Below are 6,000 nucleotides of genomic sequence, written 5' to 3' on the forward strand. Positions count from 1 at the left end.
ACATTCAATCCCCTGAAAAGCCCTTACTGCTAGCTCGTTTACTTTTTTGTTTATTGTTTTGTTGTTGTTGCTGTTCATATTTAGCAGTCTAAGCACTATATTTGGAACAGTGACTGAGCAGAGAATGAATGAATTTTTGAATTGACCTGGATAAAGGGGAATTTGGCGTTAAAGTCTCTTTCAAAGAGGGACATCCACAAACAAAAACACCTCTAACTTGGAGAGAAGTTAAAGGCAGGGAAAAAGTTAGGAATCAGCAATGGAAAAATCATGCAAAGATAGGATTTAGTAAGTACCTTTCAGTAATAACTTTCCATGTAAATGGTCATAACTCCCCAATCAAAATATGTAGACAGGCATATTAGATCAAAAACAATACTTAACTATTTGTTGCCTATAAGAGACACTCCTTATCCACAGAGAAACACATAGACTCAAAATGATACTCCATTCAACAGGAACCCAAAAGCAAGTGGGAGTAACTATATTATATTCAGAAAAAGTGAACTTCAAGCCCAAAGTGATCAGAACAGACAAACGTTACTACACAGTGGTAAAGAGAGCAACTCAAAGAAAGAGATGACAACTGTAAACACAGAGTCCACCACAAAGATGTATATACACTCTGGAAAAGAAAAACTTGCACAAATATTTTAATACTATATTTATTAAGACATCATGAGATTAATACAAGTTGCCTTTGGCCTCTACAATTACAAGAGGTGCTCAAAATGGTGGCCATTGGCTTCCAGACATGTATTAGTACAGTGAAATGCTTCTTGGGTAACCTTGGTCATTAAGATTGCTGCACAAGCACTTTTAACTTCTCTAAGGGCCAGCAGTGTAGTGGGTTTTCTGTAATGTACTGTACTACATCCTCTAAGATCTCCCTCACAAGGGTAACACCATCACTTGGAAAAACATCATACTATTTTTCTTTTCCTAAAGTGTGTACACATTTCTTGCCAGACTCTCTATGTATGCTCTAAATACCAGAACACCCAGTTTCATAAATAAAATACTATTGGACATAAAAATTCAGATAAACATCAACAAAAACATAGTGGGGACCTTCAATATTCCACTCTCACCAATAGACAGGTAAACCAGATAAAAAAAATCAACAAAGAAATATCAGAGTTGAATAACACTATCAAACAAATGGACTTAACTGATGTCTACAGAGTGCTTCACAAAACAGTGGAAAACATATTTTCTCAGCAACACACAACATAATGTCATGTCACAGCTGAGTGAAACTAAAAATCAACAGCAAAATAAACCACATAAACTACGTAAAAGAATAAAGACTAAATAATACATTCCTGAATAATCCATGAGCCACAGAAGAAATCAAGGAAGAAACTAAAAGTTTCCCACAATCAAATGCCAATGGCAGCACATCTAAGGACCTGTGGGACACAATGAAAGCAGATCTAAGAAGAAGCTTATAGCTGTGAATGATCACATTAGAATAATAGAACAATTCAAGTAAATAACCTAGTGATGCATTTCAAGGTCCTAGAAAAACAATAGTAATCCAAGTCCAAAACTTGTATAAGAAAAGAAATTACAAAGATCAGAACAGAAATTAATGAAATGAGACTAAAAATAATACTGATGATCAATGAGTGAGAGTTGATTCTTTAAAAGATAAACAAGATTGATGAACACTTAGCCAAATTTACCAAATGAAAGAAAGAAGACTCATATCAATGCAATTAGAAATGAAAAAGGTAATATTACAGCAGACAACACCAAAATCCATAGGATTATATAGAACTACTTTGAAAACTTATATTCCAATGAATTAGAGAAGCTCAAAGAAATAAATTCTTAGACACATATAAATTACCAAAACTGAACCAAGAAGATAAAAACCCTGATAAAATCAACAAGAGAAATGAAATAGAGATGCTAATAAAAACCCGACCAAGTAAGAAAAGCCCAAGACCCTATCAATTCACACTGAATTTTATCGGAACTTCAGGGAAAAACAAACACTAGTACTCCTCAAACCTTTCCATGAAATTGAAAGGGAAGGAACACTGCCAGGCTCTTCCTTGAAGCTAGCATTACCCTGATACCAAAAGCAGACAAGAACTCAACAAAAATGGTCAATTTCCTTCATAAACATAGATGGAAATATCCTCAACAAGATACTTGCAAAGAGAATGCAACAAATCATTAAAAAGATTATATATCATGACCAAGTTAGCTTCGTTCCAGGGATGCAAAGATGGTTCAGCATACACAAATCAATAAATGTAATACATCACATAAACAGAAATAAGAATAAAATTCTCATAGTCATTTCAATAGATGCAGAAAAATTCTCTGACAAAATCTAACATCTACTCATGAAAACAGGTATTGAAGAACCTTGTCTGGAGCTAATAAAAAGCCTTTCATGGCAAACCTACCACTAACATCATACTAAATGGGGAAAACTTGAAAACATTTCCTCTAAAATCAGGAATAAGACAAAGATGCCTATCTCAATATTCTTGTTCAATATAGTACTTGAACCTTTAGCCAGAGTAATCAGGCAAGAGAAAAAAAGTAAAGGATTCAAGTAGGAAAGGAAGAAGTCAAACTAGCTTTACTTGCAGATAGCATGATACTTTAGATAAAAGGTCAAAAAATTCCACCACAAGACTCTTAGAACTAATAAACAAATTCAGCAAAGTGACAGGATACAAAATCAACACAAAAATCAATAGTGGCTCTGTACACCAACAATGAACCCACCTAGAAAAAAAAATCAGATAAACAATCCTATTCTTAACAGCTTAAAAAAATAAATAACTAGGAATTAACTAAGGAAGTGAAAGACCTCTGCAATGAAACTATAGTTCTCTGAAAAAAGGGACTGAAGGGGATGTTGGAAAATCTTCTGTTCCTGGATAGGCACCACCAATATTGTGAAGATGGCCAAATTACTATGAAAAATGATATATAACTTTAATATGATTCTAATAAAAATACCAAGAGCATTTTTCACAGAACTAGAAAAAGGCAGTTCCAAAATTTATATGGCACCAGAAGGGACCAAAAGTAGCCAAAGCAATCTTGAGCAACAAGAAGAAAGCAATTTCAAGTTTTACTACAAAGTTACAGTAGTAAAAGAAGTACAATGCTGGCACAAAAACAGACATGTTAACCAATGGGATACAAAGAGGATGCAGAAACAACTCCAGGAACTTTCAGCCATAAAAGAGGCCTATAACATATGCTGGGAGGAGAAAGCCTCTTTAACAAACAATGCTGGAAAATCTATTTATCAACATATAAAATTTTGAATCAAGATGCATGTATCTCACACTGTATCAAAATAAAATCAAAATGGATCAAAGACCTATATATGAGAACAGAAATATGGATTCTGCTGGGAGAAAATATTGGGAAAACTCTTATAGACATAGGCATAAACAAGGAATTCCTCAATAAAATGCTAATTGTATAAGATATAATACCAAGAATCAACAAATGGGATCATATCAAATTAAAAGTTTCTGCACAGCACAGGAAAGAGCCAACAAACTGAAAAGACAACCTATATAATTGGGCATAAGTTTTGCCAGCTACTTCTTGGACAGGGGACTAATAATTAGAATATATAAACAACCAAAATTTTTTATCTCCAAGATAAAAGAGCTAATCCAAAAGGGGCAATTGAAATGAATAGACACTTCTCAAAAAAAGTACAAATCATCAATAAGTACATGAAAAAATATTCAGCATCTTTGGCCATTATAGAAATGCAAATAAAAACAGCCCTGAGATTCCATCTTACTGGGTATTATCAAGGGATTCAAACAACAACCAATGCTGGCAAGGTAGTGGAAGAGAAGGAAACCTCTACATTGTTGGTGGGAATGTACTAGAACAACCACTATGAAAAGTAGTATGGAGGTTCCTCAAAAAACTAAAAATAGAAATTTCATCTTATCCAGTTATACTTCTTCTGGGTAGCTCTCTGAAAAAGTTAAAGCCATCATATTACACTGTTACATGTATTGCCCATATTTATGGCAGCACAATTCACAAGAGCTACATTATGGAAGTAGCTCATGTACCCATCAATAGATGCACACAAAAATGTGAATACATGTACATATTCACATATATATATTTATATATATAAAACTCTGCCACAAAAAAGGCTAAATCTGAGTCATTTGTAGTAAAATAGGTGGATCTTGAGACAACAATGATAAATGGAAAAAATCAGACACAGAAGATCACATGTTTTCTCTAGTATGATGAATTTAAAGTATAAATAATTTATAAAGGAAAATGATAGGAAACAGGGAGGTAGACTCTGTGGAGATGGGAAGAGCATCTGGGGAAGAACAGAGAGTAGAAGACCAGGGGAGAATTACTATGATCAAGATGAGATTTGTATATTTACCAATTTCTCAGATGAATGTAATTATTATATAACACAAACAAATAGTAATAAAACAATTTAAAACAAAAATGGGCATCCATTTCAATGGATGAGAGTCTTCTTACAATGAAATCACCTACAAAAGCAATGACATTATGGCTCTTCTATCTCCAAAGACTTATTAGAAGTCTTCTCAAGGGCAACTCTTTCTTATCCTCTTTGAATCAACCTTATTGTTATGGTTTAGATCATATCAAGAGCTCATGTGTTGAAGCTGTGGTCTTCTATGAAGCAGTGCTCAGAGGCAGGGTTTTAGGAAGATGATTGAATCATGACACCTCTAAAACACTGGTGCAATAATTCATTGACTGATTAATAATTTGATACCATTATTGGAAGGTGACTGAAAATTAGGAGGCAAGGTCCAATTTGAAGGAGTAAGTCTTGGAGGTATGTCCTTGGGAACTATATCTGGTCCCTGGCCTTTTCTTCTGTGTGTCTATGTCACTTTCTGCTCCTTTGCTGTTACGTAATGAACAGCTTTCCTTCACCACCCACTCTGCCATGACAATTCTGTCTCACCACAGATTTAAAAGCCATAGAGCTTTCTGATTATGGACTGAACCCTCTGAAGCTATAAGCCAAAATAAGCTCTTGCTCCTTTCAGGTTTTTATTGTCAGGTATTTTTTTCACAGTATAAAAACTTAATGGTATCACAATAATGGTATCCAATAATGGTATCACACTCATCATTGCAATTAGAATATTTTATATTAGGGGCTGGGGATTTAGCACAGCGGCAAAGCACCTGCCTGGCAAGCGCAAGGTCATGAGTTCGGTTCCTGGTACTGGAGAAAAACAAAAGAAAAAACAAGAATATTTTATATTGAAGTATCAACCACTGATACTGGGAATGGGAATAGAAGAATAAATAAGCCCATTTTATAATTAACAAATTCAAACTTCAAAGAAATGTTCATTTTAACCTTCACTTTTAACTCTTGTAGCTGACCACTCAATGCCATGTAATGAGTAATAGCTTTACAATTATGCCATTGATCAACTGCCTATGTTTTCTTTCTTCGGGGTTTGGATTTTGGTCAGTCGTTTTTCTATAATTATATATCACAACTATATTTCAGTAAGAAAACCAATTTGAAGCCAAAAATACAGGCCTTCAATTTAGACATTAAAAAAATGTAACAACCCAAGAAGTAATTGTGAACCTCCATCAGGTATAATCCAGAAGTCAGAGTGGCCCAGAGCTGTACAAAGGCAAAACTAGTGCTATTGTCATTCAAATGAACAATCTCTTTGTGAATGTAAAGAGCACAGTACAATAAGAAGTGTTAGGCTCATCAAATGGAAAAATGAGATCTTCCCTCCCCAGAGAGAACTTTTGCCCTTTGTCATACATTAGCACAATAAGACCCCATATGACCTCTAGCAATAGACTTCCTTCTTAAAGTTCTGACTTTGAAATCCTAGAGCATCATGTTACACTAAATAGTAACTATCAACTCTCCTCCACACATCACTGTATCTCATATGAAGATTCTGTGACTTAAGGATACCAGTTACGATGAAGCAAACGCTCTATTCCTCC

The sequence above is a fragment of the Chinchilla lanigera genome, unplaced genomic scaffold, assembly GCF_000276665.1.
Source record: "Chinchilla lanigera isolate Chin_1 unplaced genomic scaffold, ChiLan1.0 scaffold00076, whole genome shotgun sequence".
Lineage (NCBI taxonomy): Eukaryota > Metazoa > Chordata > Mammalia > Rodentia > Chinchillidae > Chinchilla > Chinchilla lanigera.